Source organism: Triturus cristatus, chromosome 1_2 (assembly GCF_964204655.1).
Source record: "Triturus cristatus chromosome 1_2, aTriCri1.1, whole genome shotgun sequence".
NCBI classification, from domain to species: Eukaryota; Metazoa; Chordata; class Amphibia; order Caudata; family Salamandridae; genus Triturus; species Triturus cristatus.
In genome coordinates this window covers 847,690,778-847,718,482 of record NC_140580.1, presented here as the reverse complement: position 1 = coordinate 847,718,482, position 27,705 = coordinate 847,690,778, and the positions used below count along the sequence as shown (strand labels likewise).

The 27,705-nt window shown below is 42.1% G+C and overlaps 1 protein-coding gene across 2 annotated transcripts in view; it reads left to right on the top strand.

Moving 5' to 3' along the window:
• LOC146868141 (chloride channel protein ClC-Kb-like) overlaps positions 1 to 27,705 on the top strand; it is a 204,960-nt gene that overhangs the window by 30,434 nt on the left and 146,821 nt on the right. The window contains exon 2 of one of the 2 annotated variants that reach the window (XM_085609014.1): positions 22,567 to 22,637. The exons of the other annotated variant lie outside the window; for it this stretch is intronic. The gene's annotated coding sequence lies outside the window, so the exon portion shown is untranslated. The remainder of the gene's footprint in view (positions 1 to 22,566; positions 22,638 to 27,705) is intronic. 2 annotated transcript variants of the gene reach the window in all.

Sequence of the window (27,705 nt, the reverse complement as noted above, 5' to 3'; positions counted from 1 at the left end):
TCTGGCTTCTGTCCCCATTGCAGCCATTTTAGACACTAGACAACTTTAAGGCTGTGTGTTTTTTCATATCTAAACATCCTGTCTGTGGTAACAATGAGCAGGCAATATGAGTCTCGTAGTTAACTGCCAAGGGTCTGCTTTCCGGGCCCTTCTTTGCTTTCTTGAACAAATTGTGCACTTTAAACGCCGCTTGGTGCTCGGTTTAGGCTAGCAGGCTTCTAAGCGCACTCGCTCTGTACCTTTCAATACATCGATGCACATTGAGTCTGGGTGATGGGAGCAGGGTCGCACAGTGTGCTCAATTTGGCAAATGAGGATTAGAACCCTGAACTCTTGATGCTCTCGTCTGCAAATTGATACCTACATGAATATCTTGCTAAAACCAACAAATGCAAACGTCACCCAAAAAAGGCCTTGCCGGATCAGACATGCAAAAAGTGCTTCAACTACTTTTTAATAGCCACGCACTCCTTTATTTAGCACCTGCTGTGCTTTCCTGAGGCAAATGTCAATATTTTTTGTGTGCAATCCTGTCCTGTTTGTAAGTGCTTCCAATACTAGCAGATAGAACAACCGTGGCGCAGGTAGATAAAAACGTGTCCAGGAACACACAGCTCTTTTGCAAATGGAGGAGCTGGGATTACATGCAGGGCAAGTTGCACAGAAGGTGCCAATACTACAAGACGGCTACTTTCCCATATGAATTCGATCATCTTTACAGGAAAATTGCAAAGCAAATACCGCCAGCTGCAATTGATGATTGCCACTAGAATAAAACAATGCGTATTACAGAACAAGAAAACTCACTCCCTGCAAAAATCCTCTCTGGAAGGTAAAATTACCACTGACTGTAAGCACATTTCCATTGCCAATAACCACCATCGAAAAAGATATGCCAGAAAATGAAGGAATGTTCCACTCAAACTAAGAATATGTGTGAAGCAGTTTTCTAACAGAAAAAATAGACGAAAACTTCCAAAAATAAGAAATGTAAATTGCACAGGCAAATAAACACTCATCTAATGATGCAAGAGAATTTTGTCTTGCAAAGGCCTTTATCTTCCCTCAAATGAAAGTGTATTGTTTGTTTTGAAGTAGTTTTACCAGGAGTAAATGTTATCATCACAATAATACACATATACATGCTCTTTGTTGTCTTCTCCAAAATGGAGACATTGGTACTCATAGTGGTTTCGAAAACATCTAGAGCACCCAAAAAAAGTCGACAAGGAGCAGATATTTTAAATACAGGGTGCATGAGAGGAAATGCCATCCAGGGGTTCTGATGACATCATAGTAATCCATGCCTTCAAAGGCCACACGAAAAATGACAAATGGCAAAAGGTAAGGAAAGTTTGTGGCTGGGTGGTTTAGGCCTGTGACTTCCATCCAATTTTCACCTCGGAAAGAACGGCCACCTCCAACCCCCAAGCCCAGCTCGCATCTTCTCTTGTGGACGCAGTACATTAACAGGCGTGCTGGTCTCAATTAAGCCGGTACTTGCCGGCCCCACCTCCCCAGCAAGACCCATCCTCTTTCATCAGCTGGTGTGGAGTGTGCACAATAGGTGTGCTTCTCAGAGTAGCTCCCAGTGCGAGGCTCTGTGGTAAAACCGCCTTGAGCTGATGCCATTCAACAATCCTTGCGTGCAGACAATAAGGCTGGGAAATGCGCGCCCCCCTTCCCATGACTCCACGACCCCCCTGGGGGTCACGCCCCACAGATTGAAGACCGCTGCCCTATGGTGAAGTAAAAAGAAAATGTAAAAACTAAAATAAATAGTAAAAATATTTGTATGTAAAATATAAATGTAAATAAATTATAAGTATGCATTTTAAATGTAGAACAAAAAGAAACCAAGTTACAGAACTATTGTGTTAATTTTACATTCAGTATTTAATTCATTTAAACATATTAGATACAAATTATTTTAAAGATTTATTTAAAAATCCCACCTGATATATGTTTATATTTATTTTTTATGTATTAACCATTACAAAAAGTTATGTATAGAATTAATTTAAATTAATGTATTTAGTTGTAAAAAATTGTTGCATTTATTTTTAAATAATTATGTTTATTAAAATCTTTTTACCATAAAATAATATTTATTTCTATGTACATTTTTAACTTTAAAATATATTTATACATACTTTAAAAAAATCAACATTAATTATTTTTTTTTAATATTATTTCATGAAGTGCTCTGTTTAATGCCCTGCCTCCATTATTTTATATGGGAGGGTATTGCAGTACCAGTGGTTGGCCACGAGTGGTGCTGGATTTGTTTTAGTTCTGAGCTGGAGTACATTTACTTCTCTTTGGTAGTATTAATATTAGAAGTGCATTTTGTGAATAGTAAAAGGGTTTCTGTGGGTGGGTGTATTTCCATCCCTAAACCCCTCTTTAAACACTTTCCATTTAGTAGTGAGTATTTTACAGCCACTCCCACGGTCCCTCCCACATTTACTGCTAAGTAATAAACTTACATGTGTGAGGATCTCCCCATAGAAATGATAGGAGAGGTGGAGATTTCCACCATAGGTTTGTAAATTGCATTTTGTAGTAAGTAATACTACTGTAGTACTACTTTACTTGGTACAAAATGTAGTTTGTGAATCAAGCCTGCAGAGCCTGGGCGGAAGAGGTTTCTCTAGCTAATTCATGCCAGAGGAGATTGCCCCAGGTTGTAAGATCAGTCTTGACCACAGTGCCAGCTTCACTTGCTTTAGTTACTGCTCCCTGGTGTCATCTTTCTGAGATAAGTAACCTGAGTACCATTAAATTGGGTATTAGAAAATGTTATTTACAGAGTTCGAACCCTATTAAGTGCTTATAAAAACTATTAAACAATATTACTTCATACTGAAACATCACTTCTGACTGACAGTAAAGTCAGGCAACCATCCGGTATTCATGCTGGGAAAACTTTGCTGTGTTATTTCAGAAATTGCTTTCCAGGGTCCCATCTATGTTATGTCGTGTTAGGTTGTGTTTACATCAACGTGTAGTCGACTTAGATAGTCGCCTACCTAAAGCATCCTCTGCCAGGGAGCAGTGCTTAATTTGAGCAGTGGTTTCCTGTGCTTGGCATCAGCAATTATTCGCCAACACTGGCACTTATGACTGTCTGCCACATGGTGGCGCTGTTTTTCTTAATTAGAGATGAGCACAACAACAGCTGTTTATTAATTCAATATGCATTAAAATGGATAACACTCGCAGCCCAAGTCATTCTTAAAGCTTTTTTTGGCGGGGGGCGGGGGGGGGGGGGGGGAAAGGTGGGGGGGGGGCTGCAACAGTCTAAGTTAATATACTGGTAGGAGTGTGATGGTTAGTAGTTGAGATGGTACTCTCATTGGCAGCGCTACTAGGGGCAATGGGTGGTGCGAGTTGAGGTGGCCTCCTGATGAGAGCCCTGGCATTTTTTTTTTCTTACAAATTAAGCAATTACAGTGTCACGCTAAACCCTCCAAGTCCAAACAGTGGAGAAACTACCCGAGTGCCAAAATAAAGAGGCATAATGAGGCAACACGTGTGCGGTGCCTCAGGCACCAGAATTCCTTGAGCGGTCCCCTGCTGCGCCTTTCACTTTGTGGTGTATGCACCGGTTGAAACCCGCTTACTGGCCCTAGGGGAAGTTTCGCTGCGGCTAGGGAGCTATGATCGCATCGCTCCGGTGCTGCAAAGCCTGCTTAATTTACCTTTGCCTGCCAGGTTAACATTTGAACTTCCCTGTTCACATTTGAAGACCATTCACTTGCACAAAGATAGACCAGAAGTGGACACTTCCTTACGCTTAATAAAAAAAAAACGCGTAAGAAACGGTCGAATGCTCACCCACGCCAAATCCCAGCTCATCTGCTTCACCAAATTGTGTGATCTAGGAAATTGCTTGAATAAATTACAGCTAATTTTCGAGATCGTCAAATCTGAGAGAACCATGCATTAATTCAGTTTATGGTGTACGCCAGCCAACAGCCTCAATTATATATTTTTTAATAGATAATCATGGTGTACTGCATATGGTATTGGGCATATGCACGGTGCATGTGCCAAACTGAATTTTCTTTTTGTTAATTAATATTTGTTTCATGGTCAGGATTTCTTGAAGGTTTCTAAGTTCATGTTTAGAAACGGTTACGTTTTTAAATGCTTCTCAATGCAGTGGTCAAATCTATTGTACTGAATTGAAACACTTACCCTATGCCTCAGAAACACCATTTTTTTAATAGAGTTCTAAAAGCTTTAATCATATTTTTCATGTTTATTGCTTCATTTGCATGAAATGTTTCAGTGGTTCAACTCGTTCTTTGGATGTTTGGCTAGGGCAAGGGCTAACGCAAGCCCTCCTTGGCGTATGTACCATTGGTGCAGCAAGTGCAGTAGCACCGGGGCACAGAGCCTGAGGGCCCATTGAACCTTGACAATTGCTTTAAGTTCCTACCCCAACAGCAGTCAAAGGAGTTGTTTGCCTCGCTTGCACCATGACCATCGGCCTCCTTGCTGCGCTACTGCCTCCCCTATCCTTGGGGGGGGGGGGGTTAGAGTTTTAAACCAGTGACTTATATATATCTGTGACATAAGGGAAGGGAGTCTCAGGGGCCCCTCCAGTGTCATAGGAAGGGGAGTGCGGGACCGCCCTGGGTGTCATCATTCAGGGGGTGACAAAATGGCAAAAATATGTGTTTTAAACACATATTTTTGCCATTTTGTCAAGCTGGTGGTGACAAGAAATTTTCCACACTGGGTAACACCTGGCCTTGCTACGCTACTGGGCCCCAGCCCCATTTTGGAGGGGGGGGCTCTTCATTTTGTTTAACACCAGTGGTCTTAGGACCAACCCATATCCTGGTTCGGAGGTCCCCGTTCATTTGCTGGCTCCCCACCTCTGCATGCCACTGCTGTTCAGCGCTCTGACTCCACCATCGACCTGAGCCCCTCTGCATGAAACTCTACAAATGTTTATTGCTTAAATCCTCTTCCGAATTATTTCTTCACCCGAAGATCAAATCTGGCCTTCCACGAGGTCAGAACACCCAACTATTTACCTCTCACTTTGCTATTTGTAGTTGTCTTCGTTTTGTTTTGTGATTATGCTGCCCTCTGCTTTTAACATTAAGGTTAGTTCACTTCTTTTAAAATTATATTTGTATTGGTTGTGTGTATTTCATATTCTGCAGGATTTCGAAGTCCTGGGCCGCGCTTTGCACTCTAGAAAGCATTTAAATAGAAAAAAAAAACAGTAAGTGCAGGCAGGGTAGAAACATTTGTGCCTTTAAGCACAGCCAAGTATTTAGGTTCCCAAAATTTCCCAAGCATGACTTTGGCCTGCAGGAGATTGCTTTAAGCAGAAAATGTCTAGTGAGAGAATTTATTTTCTTAAACCAACGAATTTTTGATGCAAAGTATGCGCCCTCGCCTTCAATTTTTATTTAAATGATCAACTAGTGAATTTTGCAAATTAAAAAAAAGTGTGATTTCCATGAAGATTCACAAAAATTGTAATTTTTCACACCCAATCCCTTAATGCATGCCGAAGCGCTGGTGAAAGTGAGTCCGCCCCCCTGGCGTGGCCCATGACAATACATGCCCTTTGGCACTGTACGATGAGACCCACTGGATCTTTGTGGACCTTTGTGAGGCTCTTCTGTCGCACCAGTAAAAGTCAAAAATGCCCTATCCGATTCCCATAGCATTTGTGGAAATCCAAATTTAACACTGAAAATCAGAGTCCAAAGTTACACAAAATGGGCATTGCACGTTAAAGTGAGAAACTAGTTTCATTATTTACGCTGCTACATTTTGCACTAATTGGAACGTCCTCGATTGGGTCAAGAGAAATTTGCACACCTGGGATTCCGGTCATTGAGGGATGCCTGCCCACCCAAAGATATGGACCAGTAGTTCACATTCTGCAGTTTGCAAGACTGGGCAGTACCCCCTATGTGTCCTCCAGTAGAACTAATTGGTCTTTAAAGTGGCCAATGCCATAACATGCACATTCAGGGTGTTGTCAAATGGGACAATAAGACAGTACACCTGATCAATGGGAGTGACCGGTGCAGTTGATTTGCGGCAGTTTGCCCTCTGATTTGTCAAACACCGATGCTATTAGATCCCATGATCTTCAGCCAACTTCTCTTCTTGCAGGTGGCCACTTCAGCCAGGCAGGGAACTGGGGAAGCACAGGCTGCTTGTGAGTTTGTTTGAGACTTAGGGATGGGTTTTATTGACATCCTGGTGGTAACCTCATGAAGAAACTGGCCTTTCGTATGAATAGTGTAAAACATCCAGGGGCGGCTCCTCCATAATGGCGGAGGAGCGTCGCCCCACTAAGCAGTCAGTAAAATATAAAATGATAATAAAACAATCTTATTATTTTTTTTCTGCTGACTGACTGAGCCAGGTAGTCTTGGGCAGGGTGTGACCGGGCCATGGCATGGAAGAGGATTGGTAGGTGCACTGTAAAGTTTGCATGTGGGTTTGGTCGGCCGTCTGAGGCTGGCCAAACAGACATGCACACTTCTGTTTCTCCAACCTAGCTGTGTTGCAAAGCCGGGTTGGAGAAACAGCACAGACTCCCATGCACTGTCTAAGCGGCAAACCAGGCTGCTCAGACCAATCCTGGTGCTTCTCTCATGCTATCGAGAGCAGCGCCGGGATTCTGTGGGGAGCCTTGTGGTGGTGTCCCAGGGACTGCTGGGACACCATCAGGAGCAGGAGAGAAGAGGAGCACCGAGGTGGCTGGCGGCATCGGCGGCAGGACAGGCAAGTTTATTTATTTATTATTATTTCCCTAATTGCCCCCGCCCCTCCACATGAGTTTTGCGGCAGCCACCACTGAAAATTTTCCCTGAGGAATCAGTTTCTGTCCCAAGGCCATCTTTGGCAGTTGGCCACAGCCCACACTACCCATTAGTAACTACTAGAGCCAGTGCTTCATTTGTAAAATGAGTGCAGATGCCCAAACCTCTTCTCAGAAGGCGATGGCCGGTGCATTGCATTTCCTCGCTGAATACCAAAGCTGTGATGTCTTCAATTATCCACAGGCCTCTTTAATCTTCCACCAGACACTGGTGGCCCCTCCATCTCACTCTTGCATGTTCCTGCTTTGTCACTTTGTGACGATTGTTCCATCGTTCTCTTTGTCTGTCTTTCAGCTTCGTGTGTTTTTCCTCTCTTTCTATCAGCAAAATCTCTGATGAAGAAAAATAAGTACCAGTCCCCAAATAATAAGTGCTGGTGCCCCCCCCCCCCCCCCACCTGCAACCACTGGCTCAAATTAAGCACTGTCTAGAGTAATCATTCCAGCTGAACCCTATTCTTGGTAATCTTCCCAGGTACCCATGTCATCCACCCATGAGCAGTGCTGACTAGCTGTTTACAGATAATTAACCTTTACTTGCGGCATATGGGCAAATCCACTCATCAGCCAGGCATGGCTTGATTCCAGGGACAAGGTGTGCATGAGAGCCAGGTCTGGGCATACCCATCCCACTTAGGGCGAAACACTAAAGTATACAAAAAAGTTGTGGCTGGAATGCTTAAATTAATTTCAGCCACTTGTAATTATTTAGGGCTGCGAAGGGGCTGTAATCAATAAAAAAGTAGGATATCTTCAAACGCAGGGATGTAGACCTGCTGTTCTCTGCAAGCCCTGGTGCCTACAGTTGCAGCCATTTTCAGGGAGTTGCAAAAGGAATCCTGCCAAACACCTAATGACACATGTGCACAGTGCTAAGAATACCCTAGGGGCCAGGTGTACAAAGATGCTAGTTCGCAAAAAGTGGTTGCAAATAGCAACCCAACTTCTGCTTCTGGTATATCGTTTATAATAAGAAATCGTAGGGTGTTCCAGAAAGAATGGTCTGATCAATATTTATCACACAAGTTGCAATTTGCACCCTCGCGACCCCCACCATTTGATACTATCACAGGGATGGTGGCCTGCAAGGGGCAGTATACAAACTTCCCTGCAATTGCATTTAAAAATTGAAAAAAAAAATCTTAAGCAACCAGATTTCCTTAAAGGAAACATTGCTGCTTTAAAAATACAATTTTCTAAAGTGAAAAACGTCGCTGACAGTGTCAATGGTCCTCTGGACCATTGCTTACTCTCTCGGAAGCAGCACCCCTGATCCCAAGTGGGAAGGGTCTCCAGTGGTACCCTTGCCCTTTGCGAATCATTTACTATTGCTACTTGGGAGTCTGTACCTATTCAATCATTTGTGACCAGAAATACAGTCGCAAAACATTCATACATGGATTTCAATTCGGAATCTGGAAGAGATACTCAAAACTCGCCCCTTCCAAATACCAAATTGATAACCGTTTCTAAATCCATTTTGTGATTTGGAAAAGTTTTTCCAGATTGTAAAATGTGTTTAGTACATTAGGTAAACTTCTTTTTTATGGGTTGCCAGCTCTAAACTTTACCATATCGAAGGGTATGCAAACAATAAAAAGCTTTATACATCTGGCCCCAGGTCCTATGTAAATTGTGCCTGTAAACCCTATACAAACAGTTCATCAAAGACTAGCAAGAAGACATTTTAATAAAAGTAGGTCATGACTAATCATAATTCATGTTCACATTTTTTTCATGATCAGCTGTATGGCTTTTTTATACGCAAGTAACTTGTAACTATAAAATTCAGTGGCGGCTGGATGGGATCCGAAGCAGTAGGGCGAAGGGGGGGCAACAGACAGAATAAATAAAAAAATAGAACTTACCTGTCACATTGCCCCTCTCCCGATCTTGATGCTGGTCCGGTCCCGGGCTGATCATACTGCGCCGGCTCCCAAACGCCAATCCCAGCGCTACTCTCATGTTGGTAATACCATTCCAAGCATGAGTGCAGAGCTGGGATTGGTCTGAGCGCCCTGGTTCAGCACTCAGACAAGGATTGGGAGCCTGTGGCTTTTCTCCACCCGGCCGTACAACACTGCCGGGTGGAGAAATGCTAAGTGTGCATCACCCTTCCTCCCCACTGCTGTTGCACAGAGTACATGGCCCCTGCCTATGAGGTGCTTGCTAGCAGCCTGAGGTAAGAACAAAAATAAAATGATAAGAAGATTGGCTTATTATTGTTCTATTATTCAAGTGTTTAACTTTGCTGCCAACTACTGGGGCGACACGCTTCCGGCATAACGGAGGAGCCGCCCCTGATAAAATTAGAACTAAAATTTAAAATAACATGCATTAGATCACAAACACTACCCAATTAGTCTTTACTTACCGAACATGTAAAATTCACCATAGATGTGAGGGTGTTTGGGGAGGGGAAGAGGGGCATTGTCAGGAGAGATGAGGTAGGGAAGTAGGGCATTCAAAAAATGAAAGTAGGGTAGCTTTGGTTGGAAGGTAATACTGCATTCTATGCATCTCCCTTTCACATTAATGAAATTGTCATACAAACAAATACAGAAATTGAAATAAGCATTAACATTTGCTATTCATTTAAGTAGTTAACATCACTAATTACCTACATTTGTATATACAATATTTACCATGAAGACAGTTATAGTTAATTTCCTCTTTCCGTTAGTAACTTCCATATATTACCAAAGCTCCGGCTATGTATTTGACAATTTCTGCAGTACTTTTATCTGAGGTTTAGGTTATATATTGTTTCACCTTTTCTTACATTTTTACATTCTTACAGTTTTCTTCTTCTTGAGAAATGCACAATCTCCCACACTAAAGTGACTCAGACTCTTGCTATAAGCTAATCATTATTCTTGTATATTTTTTAAATCTTCAATACCTGCACCTTCACAACTTTTCTCTTGACCCACAATGCACCCTCTTCACCTAAACCTGAAGCAATTTCTTTGATACTGCTCTCTTATGTTTACTAAACAAAGAGAGATACCAAAGTGGTTCAGCATGCTGTCATCCCATATACCCACATCATATCTGTTAGACCTGTCAGACTTCGGCTGGTCTTCCCTTAAACATTTTGCTTTACTCCTCCATATTTTTTTGATGTTATTTTGTCTGGCCTTCAGACTCTGTGCATGTTACCACTGCTAACCAGAGAAAGAGTGCATGTACTCACTCCTTAACCCCTTCGCCGCGGGGGTAATTTTCCCCCACGGTGCGGGAGGGCGCGCAGCGCCGCGGTGCTTGTGACGAACCCAGCTCCTCATGAGGCACAGTGGAGGTGTGCTCATGACGAGCTGAGCTCGTCACGACCCCGCCCACTGATTGATTCTCCCGCGCAGGCGGGGAATCAATCGTGCGTGGGCGGGCCGCGACCGTTATGACGAGCCCAGCACGTCATGAGCACAGCTCCACTGTGCCTCATGACGAGCTGGGCTCGTCATGAGCACACAAGCAGTTAAAACATGGTAACATTGGTTTTGCTGTAATTGGCAATTTTAATGTACTTATTAGTCCCCAGTAAAGTGGTACTACATGTACCTAAGGCCTGTAAATTAAATGCTACTAGTGGACCTGCTGCACAAATATTGCCATTCACTTAAGTAGCCCTGTAAACATTCCTCAGGCCAGCCACTGCAGCCAGTGTGTGCAGTTTAAACTGCTATTTCAACGTTGCACAGTAAACCTCTTGCCAAGTCTAAACCTTCCTTTTTAATACATATAAGTCACTCCTAGGGTTGGCCCTACACAGCCAAGAGAAGGGATGCACTGTATTCAAATTGTAGGATATGTACTTTTAAGTTTTACATGTTCTGGTAATACAAAACTTATACTTTTTTTCACTACTGCAAGGCCTGCTTCTCCTAGAATATAACATTTGGCTTACCTTATTACAGTTAATAAGCTGTAACCTTCAAATGAGAACAGATAAACAGATTATGTTTGGTGTTTGGAATTGTAATGAGAAATCCTCTTTTATGGTAAAGTGGATTTCATGTTACAATTTTCAAAATGGCCCTTTTAGAAAGTTATTTAACACAAAAGGGCAACCCAATATTCCTTTGTGGGCGTGGGTAACTATAATCAGGTAGGTAAGGATGCCAACAAGGGATTCACTTAAAAACAGTGTTACAAAAAAATGTGTTAGTCTTTCAAGATGTCAGAACATGGCACCACAACTTAATTGAAGGTTATTTAACCTGGTACAATATCATGAACTAAGGAAATACATTTCAGATGCAGGTGTATATATATTATCAAATTTGTATTGAAAACACCAAAATTTTAACAAAAGATTGCAGGGGTTCAGAATATCAACCCCAGCCTGCATCAACTGTGTTCATTGCAGTACATTTCAAGATTTATATACCATATGTCAATGTACTTTATGCCCACTTTAGAGATATATAGCTAGAGCCTGTTTTAAGGAAAATGGAAGGCTCTTAGTAGGTGCTAACAATTTCTTGAAGAATGTAGGTTTATGCACCAATGCAACTTTTAGAAAGTTGGCATTTTCCTGCCTTAGCCATTTAGTGCCAGCAGCCTGTCTCTGGGACTGAAGACTAGATGTTGTTAGTAGTTGATCTAGTTGTATTCCTCCAAGACAGCCACACATAATGTAGGGCTTAGTTTTGCCTGGATGGGCCATTACTGGCAGGATGGGGGAATTATGCTGGGCACAGCCCCACTTACACCTGGATAGGCTGTGTCCTGCCTTCACACAAAGGACTGCATACCCTCTGTAGTTAGTCTGGAGCCAGGGCAGGAGAGGCAGGAACCCAGTGCACTTCAGAAGATAACTACTAGAAACTTTTCCCACTTCAAAAAAGGACCTCAGACACCAACTCTTCAGTACACTTCTGGACATGTGGAAGACTGTGCTAGGAAGAAGGACTATTGTGCTGCTGTGAGGACTGCCACTCTGCTGAACTGCTGCCTGGGTGAGAAAGACTAGACCTGCAACCTGTACCCAGGCCTTCTAGAGTGACTCCAAGACTTAGTCTCTTGTAACCAGCACCTAGACTCTGCAACTGTGGGTCCAACCCTGCCAAGTGATGCCACTCCAGTTCTGCACCATTGAAGTGGACCTGAAGGTGGTCTGCCAGCCCCTCTGTGGATCCAGCAGAACCCATGCATCGCCTCTGCTGCGTGGACTTTCCTGGCGCCCATACTTCGTAACGCCCAACAAACCCGCAGCCTCTTTGGAACTGCTGCTGTGTGATGCATCCTTGAGGCAGGCACTCACATTGCAAGTCCCTTGTCGATGGCATCCTCGATGAGGACATAGGACTCTGCATTGCAAACCCCACCGCTTTTTCGGAAATCCGCCGGTGCACTATGCATCCTCGACGCAGGACTTTGCATCGCAAGCCCTCTCGTTTACCGCCTCCTCGATGATGAGGCAGAATCTCACAACACAGCTCCCCAGAACCAATGTGGAACTTCACAATGCTCCACAACCAGGATTTAAGGTACTCTTGTTTAGTGGGCCTAACTGGGTCTCTGTAGATGGCATGCACTCTATCACGGTCGACCCAAGCTTGTGACTTGTCCCGGGATGGCATAACTAGATATCCACAGTTGGTGCTTTGTGCTTTTTGGAGCTATATTCACTGACATTTTTAAATATGCAAAATTACAGTTCTACTGATAGGATTGTTGTCATTTTGGTATTGTTTCATTTATTAAAATTTACTCTATTTTTCTAATTTGATGTGAGCTCCTTCTTGTGTTGTGTGTAAATGTTATTACTGTTTGAAGTGTTGCACAAATACGTTACACATTGCCTCTAAGTTAAGCCTGATTGCTCTGTGCCAAGTTACCAAAGGGTTAAGCACAGGTCAATTTGGGGTTTGCCTGTGACTTCAGCCTGATAAGGATTGTGGCTTCTGCTTGAGTAGGGTTTCACCCCACTCAACTTGCAGTCCGATTTCTTACAATATCTATAAGTCCTTACTTCCACGAGATTTCGTGAGCTTCTGACTGTTGAATATTCTATTTAAAACCCCTATTTATTATTTCCAATAACACATTTGCCTAAGGTCTGAATAGTGCTGTCTTTTATTGCTTAATTGAATTTATTTCTGAGATTTCACACATATCTTTCAAAATGAACTGAACACTTTTGTACCATGATAACTCTATGAATTCCCACCTTCAAAAACTCTTCCGGCAAACATTCTACAATTCAAATAAAAAAATTCTATTACCATCGCTGTAGCAACATAGTCTTCCTTTTTTAGGATGAAACACTTTTGAATGATAGTCTACTAATTGTATTATGTATCTATATCTACCCCCTAATTTGTCTATTGGGCAAAGGAAGTCAGTTCCAACCCACAATCCGTTTATTACCAGTCTTGACTTCGGTAAACATTGCTTTCTAGCCTACATCGCGTGAATGAGTTGTGATGTATGTTCTTCTCTTGATATCAAAGTGTCCTAACATGGGAGCACTTCTGATCTGTACATTATTTCTTTAAGTGCCCTTCTGCACTCTGGACTCCACACAAAATGCACATTTCTATATATTCAGCCCTTTCTTCTTACCTGCCCACAAGTTTTGAGCAGTATTCGGCTAATTCCAAAGAAGACATTGACTGCTCTTTGTTGCATAGCCGAGGGTCTTCTTTCCTAACTTTGACAACACTCCTCTTTGGCTTAATTTCTTCACAAGCAATTACTTGCCCAAGATATTTGTCTTCACAAGCCTTTAGCTGACATTTACCATTTTCAGTGCTGTCCCTGATTTTTCAGTCTCTGTGTTACTTTTCCAAATGCTTCATCTTGTTTGTCTTCCATTTCTCCTTTTATCAGTATAATGTCCTGGACATGTAATGCATTTTTCATACCTTTGAAGATGTTTTTCTTGATTCTCTGAAACCCTGTTGCTACAGTTGCTAGCCCAAGGAATTCTCCCTTAATAATATGATCCCCGCGGAAGCAAAAAGGATATCTAAGGTCATAATCATCATGTAAGTGTATCTAATGATATGCCTAGAAAGTGTCTAACATACTGAATATAGTAGCTCCTTCCATTAACACCCAGCATCTCCAATACATTTAAATGGTTGATGACCTAACATGAGATTAAATCGCACAGGTCAACACACACTGCAAATCTTGCCCCCTAGTGTATTGGCAAAAACCACAGGGATGTGCGTCTGAAGTGATTCAAAAGGCGTCATATAGCCATCTTTCAATGGATTGTCTTTTTTGATGTATACCCTCACATATGATTTCCTTTATATTCAAATACAACAGGGGTCAGAAATATTATTTTTAAAGATGGCACACATCCACCAATGGTCAGTGGTCAAGCATGAGGCCAGTGAAGTGAATTGATCCCCTCCGCTGGCTTCCTGATCATGTACTGGCATATTTTGTGTTTAGATTTCCAGTTTTTCTCCCTTATTAATGTGGGGTCCCTGTTGCCTCTCTGCCCACTTGCGTGCAAATGCAACATGGAGATTTAATGTCACAGACATTTTTGAGCTTTCTCAGCTCTTCAATGCAAACTACCAAGGAAACTGGAAAACTGCTGAAACGATGACCTAGGGCCTCATTATGATGTTGGTCGGAAAGCATTCTGAACGACTCCTTGTCGGAATCCTTTCCGACCGTCTTGGGTTCGGGGAGTCCAACTAACCGATTACGATGGACTTCAATGGAAGCATGTGTTCCCACTGACAACACAGGCTCTCATTCAAAAACGGGGTGGTTGCTGAAAACCTTGCACCCTGTGACGGGCACCCCATAGTGCCTGCCACAATGTGCATGGTTGGAAAGAGGGGTCCCATGGGTACCCCATGAGCCCCAACCAGAGCCCTCTGGGTAAAGGGGGGGGCCTGCTATGGGCCCACAAAGTCGCTTAAGAAAGCCGATCTGTGTTATACAGACCAAGCCGGATTAGCTGTCGGAATTCAACATCGTAATTGGCCGGTCGGAAACGCGGCCCGTAGAGCTCTACAATTTGGCTCCGACTGACTCGGACTCTCCGAACGCCGATCGGAACCGATTTGGAATGACCAACCAACTACCTTGTATTGTAACTGGTCGGTCGGAAATGTTTAGAGTTGGTCGGAAACATAGCTTCTGACACGGGTTCGGTCAAACCGAATGCCACTCAGTGCCTTTTCGACCGACATCGTAATGAGGCCCTTAGTGTCTTCTAATGGCCATAAGATAAGACAGAATGAGGTGGCATATTTACAAGGGCATTGCGCACAGGAAATTCACTTTTAATGATGTTCCTGTGGTGCAATACCATGCTCCATATTTACAAGATGGTGTTAAGCCACTTAACATGAGCTAATGCCACTTTGTAAATATTCCACTTACCGCAGCAGTCCACTGCCACAAAGGGGCGGGCAATGGGTGTTGCTGTGGGCGTTCCACCGCAACACCCATTGCTTTTTTGGAGCACTCTCTATTTACAAGGGTGGCGTAAATATGGGGCAACACCAAAAATAAGACCAGGGAAAATCTGGTCTTAAACAGGCGCAATGAGGAGAAATTATCAATTTCTACTCATTTTTGCTGTTTCTATGTGTGCTGCATTCAGCAGCACACTTAGCAACAGCAAATCGACATTAGTAATTGTTCGTGTGCAGGAAGGTTTCCCTTCCTGGACATAAACAATCATTTGAAACTGATGTTTTGCAACTTTTATATGTGCTGCATTCTGCAGTACACCTAGAAGTTACAAATCTCCATTAGGGATTGTTTATGTCCAGGAAGAGACACCTTCCTGCACATAAACAGTCATTCACTGCAATGCAGGCACTGTTGCACTATGGTGCAAGGGTGCCTGCATTGGCACTAGGCAGCTAAATATTGCGCCAACTCTAGAGGAAACGCAGGGGGGGCAGGGGTGCACCACATTCTTGTAAATACAGTGCATCCCTACATTTTGAAACTGTTGCAGCATGGCATTAGCAATTCTGGCTTAATACTGTGCTCCAACAGTTTCTTGTGAATATACCCCGACATTCCTTGATTCGCTTTTATTTGCTACAGTTGTCCTTATGCATATACTCATGTACAGCCAGACTATCACATGAGTACATGTGTGCAGAACCATTTCTGATCCTATAAAAGTAAGTGTGCCTTCCCTAACTGTGATCTGCAAAGGTGAATTTCTGTTGTTGATAAACTGCCATTGACATGTCTAGGATCATCGCTCTTTGGAAGGCTTAACAACACAGATTTTAAGTAGAAATAAGGTAGATGTTGCATTTTTATAGAACAATAGACTAATCTCTCCAAAAGTGAATGCATTTGCCTTTGTATTTATTTATAAGATATTGCACTCAAATGCCATTCAGCTTTGCGGTGTCAAATATCAAACTACAATATGAAAATTTTACATAAATGAAAGAAAATTACAACAGATGACCAAATAAGAAGAAAAGAAGATTGCATAAATATTTACCTGGCACGCTAAGTAATTTACTTCTAGAACATTCCAAAATCCCTTTGGTAATTATCAGCTCATAATCAGAGGTGAAATGTAGGGATCTACAATGGAGATAAAACTGAAAAAAGACTTGATAAGTGTGATGGATAAGTCCCACTGATGGCTATTCAAATTCTACATAGAACTCTGAACTGAATATAGCTGTGCAGTGGCGGTCGTCCTAGTTGAGCGTAATATTTTGAAACTTTCTGAGACCAAAAACAATTTTGATGGCTCCATTTTGCGTGGCTTGCATCATCTCTAAATATTTATGTGGCAGGCTTAAATAAATCACAACACAAAGCCTTGAAAAACTACTGCTTGAATTAGCAAGATTAAAGATGGTGAGCTCAACGAATGGCCGATTTTTTATAGTTTCATAAAGTGACAAAATGTGAATTTTTTTCAGTGGCGGCTCCTTCGCTAAGGAGGAGCGTCGCCCCACTGCTTGTTAAGCAGTGCAAAATAAAAATAAAATGATAATAACAAGAAGTTACTATCATTTTATTTTTCTTCGGGGGACTCCGACTCCAGCCAGGTCAGGCGGGCAGGGCTCCCCCACGTCAGAGGGAACAGGAGTGGTTTACACCCCCTCTTTAAGTGCGCATGATGGCTTGGTCGGCTCTCTGGGGCTATCCAAACAGTCATGCGCACTTGACAGTCATGCGCACGTGGCATGTTCTCCACTGGGCTGTGTTGTACAGTCCAGTGGAGAACATACCCAGCCTCCCAGTTACTGACTGAGCGGCCATTTCGGCCTCTCAGACCGAGCAGCGTCGTGATTGGCTGGTAGAGTCCAGGAGAGTGGGTGCTTCCAGTGCTGTGCGAGGTCTACCGGGGACGTGCGGCGGCCTAGAAGGTAACTTAGTTCTTTACTTTTGTATCATGCCCAACCCCATACAGAGGCAGCGGCCACTGCATTTTTTTACAAACGAGAGATCCTGATGTTCAAAACAAACCTTGGAATTAAAATAATCCCAGGTTTCTTGCGAACTGACCAGGAACTGGGGGAGTTCATATACTGAAGGTCACTTAAACAGCTGCAATAAGGGATACTCTGCAACCAGCAATAACATTTCCATTTAGCCAGCATTTAAGTACAGATAATTAGAGTCCATGCAGCAAATCTCATCCTGTGAACAGGAAGTAGTGGTAAAGCGGCCAGACATAAATTCACTCACATCCACTAGAATCTGAGTTTCAACAGCATGCATTTGAAGCCGAACACCATGGACGCTAATCATTTCTGTCATAGAGATCATGCAGGTGATAAACATCAAGGGACATAAGGTGGTTCCCTGGGGTATGCCACATATAAATTCCTGAGGACCAGAGACAAGGATTCTCAGATGCACTTGTTTGGTTTCACTCCCAAGAAAAAGTTTAAACAATAGCAACTTTCCTGGGTGGTATCAAATGCCGACAACAAGTTTAATAGAATTGGAGTCGCAGGATGTTTTGGATCAACGATTTGAGGAAGTTGTTCACATATATTTGGATGAGCTGTCTCTGTATTCTTGAAGGGTCAGACCCCAGATTCAAGGTAGATATTAGTGCTTTGAACTCAGGTTCATCCTATGAATGGCCCGTGACAACATAGTTAGTGTTTTCTTACAAGGGAAGGAATGGTGGATATAGGCAGAAAGATACTTATGGCGTGATTCACAAAGGTAAGTTACACTTTTGAGTAAGTTTACGATTTTGAATAAGTTTACTACTTTTCGTTATTCTCAGAAGATACTGTGAAAAACAGTAGTAAGTCCACCACTACACATGACCAACTACTAGTAATGCAACACCCTTCCCTAGAAAATATTAGAGATAGGTACTTAAAATAAAGCCCCGTAGGAAATAATGTTAAATGGCATGAACTTATTTTAAATAGTTAGAAATTTAAATAAATAGTGTAAGCTACAGTTGTGACCCAGACCCAATATATTTTTTAACTAAGGTGGCTGATAGAACATATCTTATTGCCTATGGTTGATAGAATATATCTTATTGCCTAAGGTCTAGTTAGGTACTGTTCTTATAACATTCCACAGGGGAGACAAGAAAAAACCCACTTCAATAGAAGACTGTTTTGTAAAATGGAATTAAACTCCTTTTCAGATTGCATAGAAAAAAAGAGGATGATACTTCATTCTTGGTCGAGGTCATTCATTTTTGATTGGAAGAATACTCCAACTGCATAACTACATTTTTCAGTTTTGGAATTTATTCCATCAGCGTTAGGCTGTGGAGCACTTTTTCAGCTGTATTGATTGAATATTAATAAAAAATGTTTTTGTGACAAAGGATGTATGCTTGAAAGTGCGTTTTCCAGCCAAATTTCTCAGCATGTGATTTGGTTTTAGGTCAATTTCTAACTAGCTGCATGCCTGCTAGATATATAATGGCTGATTATTTTGTTTTAAGTGTAAAATATATTTAGAAAACCATGAAATAAGTGAACAATCATTATAAAAAAGGATTACGGAAGTAACCAGTATTACAAAAGCTACAGATCTTAAACTTCTAAACTGAAATTGAGAATAGATGTTACAAAATACTTACTGATCATTATCAGAAATCTCTTTAATGCAAATCACTACAAAGTTTCATTCCGAACCTTGATGAAGTAATGAGTATATTGGTGTAGATGGTGATCAAACAGGGCTGGATATGAGAATCAGTGGGGTGTCTTCCATCTTTAAAATGCTATCACCTGATAAAAAAAAATGTTTTTAGTTCAAAAGTAATTTTATTAAAGAAACAAAGAATAAAAATACAAATTGTGATGGACAATAAGTAAACACAAAAATAAGAATTAAAGAATGAAAAACGTTCAGGTAATACAAAATAGCATGCAAACATGGCTATGGTGAAATGGCAAAACAACAAGACAACAATACAATCAATAAGATAATACATTTCATGCAAATTGCATTAAAAAAATGAAATTGACAAAAATATAATAATATATTATTATTTATAATTAACATAAGGAATGTCATGGAGGTCAGGCAACTTCTTGTTGAATAAGAGTTGGGGAGAAAGAGTGCTTAGTGCTAGCATCAATGAACGTTGTAACAGGTGACCATAAATTCAAACGTTTTATAGCTAAATGGGTAGGATGAACGAGTGCTGTGTCCAGTCTATGATTGTAGCATACTGCATACCACCATGCCTGGAATGATAATTTGGCCAAATCATCCAATTTTTTGTGATCGGCTGAAAAGCAACTGCTAGCAATAAATCAATAATCCTTATGTTAGAAATGTAATCATCCCAAATAGGTGATAGACTTCCTAAAAATAAATGAACAACAGAGAAAGGGAAATTGGAGTTGAAGATTAAGTTAATTTGGGCCCATACATTTTTCCAGAAAGTATGCACATGTGATCACGTAAAGAGTAGGTGTTTCAAGTCAGTAGATGAGGAAAAGCAAGATCAACAGGTATCAGGTACATCAGGGCCTTATGTAGGTAGCCTAACATTTACCACTTCATAAATACCGAATTTTACCGATTCGGTATTTATGAAGTGGTAAATGCTATGTAGGTAATCAGTCGGTAAAAATTACCGAATCGGAATTGGTCGGTAATTTAGAATCGGTATTTACCGATTCGGTAATGGTAACTGGCTTCCCATTGATTCCTATGGGCCAGGAGGCCCATAGGAATCAATGGGAAGCCAGTTACCATTACCGAATCGGTAAATACCGATTCGGTAATGGGGGGAGCACAATCAAGGGTGGCAGGGTGTCACAGTGACACCCTGTTGCACCCCTGATTCCTGCATGTGTGCACATGTGGCACACATACATGCCCTAAGGGCATGTATGTCTGCCACATTGCACACTTCTAAGTGCCAAAAAATGCTTTTTCTAAGCCATTCGTCATTTACCGCCAACTTTTAGTTGGTGGTAAATAACGAATCCACACAACACCCACACACTCCCCCTACATCTCATTTCAGGATTCGGTATTTACTGAATCGGTAAAATTACCGATTCGGTAATTTTACCGATTCGGTAAATTACCGAATCCTGAAGTGTCCCCCTACATACCAAAAGCCTGAATACCGGTCGGTAACGGGATTTTTACCGAAAATCGGCCGTTACCGACCGGTATTAGGCTACCTACATATGGCCCTCGTCTTTTATGGAACATGACCTTGTGTAGCAAAAGTCTATTATAGATAAAAATAATGTTTCTGTAGTGTTAGCTGCCCTGGAACTTTTCCTGATCTTGGTCCATATTTTATTTCATAAAAGAGGTGGCCAATCCACTTCAAGATCCTCTTCCCAAGAAAGTTCAACTTTAGTCTTCTATCTATCAGAATGTAAAGAACGCAGATGAGTGTAAATAATAGAAGCTTTAGGGCAAGAACATAGGAGAGTGTATAAGCCGTGAACAGGGAGAGGATTAGTATGTGAATGAGATAAAACTTGAGCATATACATTTGAGAGGGCTTGTTTAACAAGATTATATTTATAATGGAAGGAAGGAGGTAGGTCAAAAAGCTGACTAACCTCTGAAAAAGATAAGACATCATTTTGAAGAAAAAAAGTTGGTGTGTCCAAATTAAGCCTTCCAATAGAAAGGGTTTCCACAAATCAATATAGACTTATTGTGCCATAATGAGGAACCGAGAAAGGAGTTTAAATCATTAGGGGATGTGGTTGGAGTAGAAGCTAGAAGTTTACCGGTGTGTTTGAGAATAGAGGTAGAAATAGATTGTGGTCTGCGGGTGAAAGAAAGATACTCTTTAAAAAAAAAAGGAGAAAGATATGAACGTTCAAGATCCACCCATGGAGGACAATCCAATATAGAATTAGAGAGCCATCTCGAAGCTTGACGAAGTAAGAAAGATTTTTGGTAAATAGGGAAATCAGGATAATTAACTCCGCCCTCTGCATTTGGCTTCGTTAATCTCAGCAATGACATGCAAGCTTTTTTATTATTCTATAAAAATGATGATAATATGGAGTTAATTGTTTTTTTTTTTTAAGAGAAAGGGTACTGGAATATTGGAGAGAGTATATAAAACTGTAGGGGTGAGCATCATTTTAATGGTATCCAGTAGGCCTGGGCGGTAAACTTCGCTCCGTTCGCGGAGTTCCCGGAGTGCAGTAAACTCCACTTCGCGATGTGCAGGGGAGTTTTTTCCCCGCTCGCGAACGCTAACGGTAAGTTCGCGAGCGCGAGCTGCCGCTTGGGGAGAATTATTACCCGAGCGGCAGGAATACGAGCACAAACTGCAGTTCGCACTGCATTCCGCTACTCGCGGACCTACGCAGAGTATTTTTGTAACTTCGTGGAGTTCCGCGTAGCAAAACTCCGCAAACTACGCCTAGGCCTGGTATCTAGGCGCCCCCACCATAAGCGATATAAGGGGTGCCATTTAGATGTTAAAGTGGAGATTCTATGGATGCACTTCTCCATACATAGAGAAAGTGTTGGTGGAATTAAAGGGTTAAAATAGAGACCTAAATATTTAATATGTTGAGAATTCCAAGTGAAAGTTGAAGAACTAAAATCATCCTTAAAAGTATTCTTGGTTAAAGGCAATATTTCACATTTGTCTCTATTTAGTTTATAACCAGAAACGGAGGCAAAGAGTTCCACTTCTTGTAGAAAGGCATGGAAAGAAGATTGTGGATTAGAAATAAATAACAATATATCATCGGCATATGATGGGAATTTAATTTGTATGTCATTGGCTTCAAATCCCTGTATGTCTTTGTTTTGACGAATTCTGAACAAAAAAGGCTCCAAAGCTAAATTAGAAAGGAACGGAGATAGAGGGCAACCTTGGCAAACACTTCTTCTCAAATCAAAATAGGGGGATGGGTTTCCGTTTACAAAAACGGCTGCTTGTGGATTGGAATATAGAATTGAAATCAGGGAAATGATCTTTGGGCCAAAGCCGAACCATTTAAATGTTTGAAAGAGATAAGACTAATTGACTCGGTCAAACCTTTTTTCCGCATCCAAGGCCATAGCTGCTAATGAATGAGATAAATGGGAGTATTTGGATAAGATATCAATAAATAAACGAGTGTTGTCTGAAATAAGGCGGCTTTTAACAAAACCGGATTGTTCCGCACCCAATAATTGAGGGAGGAAAGTTTCCAGACGAATGGCCAAAGCCTTAGAAAAAATGTTGTAATCAATATTAACAAGTGAAATAAGTCTAGATTTCTTACAATATTTTAAATCTTTCCCTTCCTTAGGAATTGGACAAATTAGAGCTTCCAAGGAGGACCCAGGAGATTCTCCCGAATGTGAACATAAGTTTAAGAGAGTAAGTAATTTGGGGAGAAGTAGTGAAGCGAAGTGTGAGAAACATTCCACTGAAACCATTCGGTCCCGGCGCTTTGTCTTTCTTGCGTGCTTGTAGGGCAGTGAGAAGTTCCTGTTGTGAAATATCAGATTCTAAAGGAGTAACATCTAGTTGAGTAATAGAGGACCTATGAATGCCTGAAAGGAATTGTGAGATATTAGATTCCGAGGGGCATATGCATCAACCGATTTTTTAATCGCAAACACTGCGATTCGCAAAAAACAGCGTTTGCGATTAAAAATTCGCAAAACGGGATGTATGAGGCAAAATCTCATCGCAAAATTAAGGAATCGCTAATTTAGCAATTTCTTAATTTTGCGTAAGCATTTAAGAAATCGCAAATTGCGATTTCTTAAATGATATGTAACACGCACCAAAGCATTGCGAATTATCCTCAAGAAATCGCAAATTACCACCAACTTCTAGTTGGTGGTAATTTGCGATTTCTATAAAAAATTCACTGTTTGGAATTTTACGAAGTGCCACGTGGCGCACATACATGCCCTTAGGGCATGTATGTGCGCCATATGCACACACATGCTCATTTCAGGGGTGCATCAGGGTGTCATCATGACACCCTTGCACCTTTGAAATTATTCTCAAATTGCGATTAGCAAATTGCGAATTGCAATTTCAGAATTACTTCCCATTCATTCCTATGGGTCTCCTGGCCCATAGAAATGAATGGGAAGGTATTCCTTGATTGCGATTTCGCAATTTGCTAATCGCAATTAAGGAATTTTAAGAAATCGCAAAAGTTTTGCGATTTTTTAAATACATCCCGTTTTGCAATTCTCAAATAGCGATTCTTTAAAAATCGCTATTTGAGAATCGCAAATGGTGATGTTGATACATATGCCCCCGAGTGTATTATTTCAGGTGTGTATAGTTGCTTTATAGAAATGAAGACATTTGTTTAATATCTCTGAGTCTTTGCAACCGCAATGCGTTTTGCTCATCCACAATAGAGTCTTATTATGTTTAACTTTAAGTAATTCGCTAAGAGTTTGCCAGACTTGTTCTGTCCACCATAAAACTATGCACTTGATTTTAACAGATAAAGTGAGGCTTTATCAGTTGATTACTTATTGAATTGAAATTTTGCCTTAACAAGTTGAGATAAACAATTTTTGGACTGTGAAGAATAATAGGAGTGCTACAAACTTGTTATCTTGGCCAAACGAACTTAAGTTACTTTGCGTGCAGTTTTGCGCTTTCTGTAAACAAAACCAATAATAAAGTCTCTGGCGGCTGCTTTAAATGCATCCCAAATTACGGAGAAGGGTAGAGTATCAGTTTGGTTTAAGGAAAAATAATCATTAAAGAAGGAAACAAAAGAGGGGTCAAAATTTGGGTCTAAAAGGAGTGAGTTATTAAAACGCCATCTCCTAGGTAAGTTGGATTTTGGAGCTATATCTAATTGAATGGAAATGAGGGCATAATCAGATATTGGAATAGACCCAATATCTGCATTTTCTAATGATTGGGAAATATTATGTCAGACAAAAAAGTAATCGATTAGAGATTGGGTTTGATGAACCGGGGAGTAAAATGTATATTCCCTCATGGTAGGGTTGGAAATTCTTTTTTTTATACATATTTTTTTTTTTTAATTTATTCCGGTCAGCAAAAAGAAAATACAGAGTTACACATCATAAATATTGTTGTTTTTGTACATACAACTGCATATTACAAGGACCTTACATTTATTGACATTTATAGCCTATATAATATATTATTTTTTAGTATTCACCCAACAGCTTCTTTTAATGCTTGTTACATTATTATTATTATTATTATTAAGGGGCATTTATAGAGCGCCTGGTTACGCAAACTGCGTGTCCCCGCGCTGAACTGAAACACTCCGAGAGAGAAGTAGGGGAGGAGCCCACTATTTTGAGAAGAGGTAGGTTTTTAATTTTCTCCGGAAACTGGATTCGGAGGGGTCCAGTCGGAGGTTAAGAGGTAAATTGTTCCAGCTTTTTGCCGCCAGGTATCGGAAGGATCTACCTCCCATACGGGCCTTTTTCACCTTAGGAACCTTAAGCAAGCCTCCTTGCGAGGAGCGCAATGCACGGGTTGGTGCATACCTTGAGATGAGGTTCAGGAGTGGTGCTGGCGCCTTCTTAGCGAGGATACGGTGGCAGGTGCAGAGGGACTTAAATTCAACTCTGCTCCTCACCGGCAACCAGTGGAGTGTCTGGAGGGCGTCCTTGGAGTTAGATCTTTTTGGGAGGTTTAAGATAAGGCGGGCTGCAGCATTCTGTAGCACCTGAAGTCGATTTATCGCTTTACAGGTAGCTCCTAGATACAGTAGGTTGCCAAAGTCTAGGCGTGAGGTGACAAGGGCATGCACCAGTGTTCTGCGGGCGGTCGTAGGAAGAAAAGTTAAGACCTTCCGCAGAGTTTTTAGAATACTGAAGCAAATGCCCGTCACCCTGTTGATCTGTGGTCCGAAAGACAGGTCGATATCTAGCCAGACCCCGAGATTTCTGACTTCTTTCCGAGGTGTGGGGGCCTCACCTAGACAAGGTGGCCACCATGCCGACGTCCAGACAGATGGGCTGCCTCCCACCACGAGCACCTCGGTCTTGTTGCCATTTAATTTAAGGCAATTAGTGGACATCCAGGTTGCAAGATCTTGCATGCAAGCCCTGAAGCTGTCCATAGCAAGGCCGGGTGCACGCGAGAGGGAAACAACCAACTGTGTGTCGTCGGCATAGGTAACAATTTGTAGTCCGTGTCCCACTACAATTGGAGCCACTGGGGAGACATAGAGATTAAAAAGAGTTGGGCTCAAGGACGAACCCTGAGGAACGCCCTGACCCAATTCTATGTCTCGGGAATAGTGGTCCCCTTGACGGACCTGGAAACTTCTTCCCGTCAGGAAGGATAGGAACCATTGGAGTGCGGCTCCAGTTATACCTCCATCATTCAGACACTGTAGCAAGGTGGAGTGAGCTACAGTGTCGAATGCAGCACTCAGGTCCAGTAGGATAAGGGCCATAGTATGACCTTCATCCACCCCCTGTCTTAGGGATTCCACTGCCGTCAGTAGTGCCGATTCCGTAGAATGGCGGGGGCGGAAGCCAAATTGGGTGTCGTGCAGTAAGGCAGCTTTGTCTATGAAATCCATAAGTTGGATATTGACCGTTTTCTCTGCCACCTTGGCAAGATAAGGTAAGAGAGAAATGGGCCGCAGATTATCCAATTTATCAAAGCTGATGGTAGGTTTTTTCCTGAGCGGAAGGACCACCGCTTTTTTCCATTCTTTAGGCACCGTCTTTGTCATAAAAGACACATCCAGTAGATGCCTGATGTAAGGCTCCAAGGCCCCCAGGCTGTCTTTTAGTCGTTTGGGAGTAGTAGGGTCCCGTGGGGAACCCGACTTTACAGATCTGCATATTTTTAGGAGAGTTTCTGTGGGTGGGGTAACAAAGTTGGTAAGGGTGAGTGAGTTTCCCCTATCCCTAGAGTGTTCTACAAACTCAATCCCATTCGTGGGTTGAGTTGGAAAAGCCGAGTAAATTTTGGATATTTTCTCAGCAAAAAAGTCTGCGATTCTGTCGCAAGATTCAGGCGAGCAGTCATCAGGGACAGTGGCGGATTTTCCACTAGAGAGAGTTTTGTATAGTAGAAATAACTCCTTTGTCGAGTTACCTGCTTCGTTGATCTTAGTCTCATAGTGTGTAGTTTTTGCCTTTCTAATCAGTCCATGGTAGACTCGCCTCTCTGACAGGTAGACCTCTCTAGTATCTTTGGAGAAAGCCCGACGCCATTGCCTTTCAGCTCTCTTCAGTAAGGTTTTAGCATTCCGCAGTTCAGTAGTAAACCAGGGTGCGGTTTTTTGAGCACGGTCACTGGGATTAATTTCAGATAGCGGGGCTGTGAGATCTAATGCATCGTAGATGCGTTTGCATAGGTTGGAGTTAGCTGTATCTGCATCATCTCCCCCTGGGTCGCCTCCTTTTGTTAGTTCCTCGCAGAACTTGGACTGGGAGAAAGAGGCCCATTTTCGCCTTAGGTGGTATAATGCTGTGGGTTGTCGGGCTCTACCTTCAGGAATATGAATGGTGAAAGGTACCAGGTGATGATCTGACCAGGGAATGGGAATGGGAGTCTTCGCTTCTACTTCCCCCCAGTTAACAAATATGGGATCTAGTAAGTTCCCTAACTGGTGGGTGGGCCCGCTTACAATTTGATTAAGTTGTAAAGCTTCTAATACTTGGCAGAGGTTTTTGCTGGTGTTATCAGATGGATTGTTGAAATGAAGGTTGAGGTCACCAAGTACCATGAATTTATTTTTACATATCGAGGACTCTATAATGTATTCAACTAGACTCTCCTCGAACCTAGTTGAGGGGCCGGGGGGTCTGTAAATTAACATACCTTCCAGTGTGTGGTTGTTATTCACCTTTATCGTGAAGCTCCCTGCCTCACTGTCCAAGATAGGCACATAGTTAAGTTGGCAGCGGAGACTTTCCTGTGCAATTATTGCAATGCCCCCTCCTCTGCCTGTAGGTCTGTCTTGTCTGTATATTGTATATCCCTCTGGAAGTGCCTCCAAGGCGTCAGGCGTGGATTCCTCATCCAGCCAGGTTTCGGTTAAGAATGCCAGGTCCCATTGTGTTTCAGTAAGTAGATCATATAGATCTAGCTTGTGTTTGCGTAAAGAGCGGACATTAACCAGTCCGCATTCTAGGGTATTGTCCGTAGTGGCCATGCTTCTACCAGGATCGTAGGAGAAGTGACAGTGTTCACAACCTATGTTGTCCTCTACTTTTAGTTTGTGCTTGCACTGCTCAACAGTACTAGGACGAAGCGCTAGTAGTTCTAGCTTACTCCACCGTGTATGATTCGCACGAGGGACATGGGGTCTAGCCCTAGACCGCGTGCGATCGCGGACGGGCGCAGACGGGCTTGCCTTAAGCGCGCCTTCGGCGCGCACACGGCGCTCCCGCTGCGCTCGTCCGCTGCGCTTGTGCTGGGGGCACATTTAGGGAGAAGGTTGAGGGCGTGGCCTGGCTGA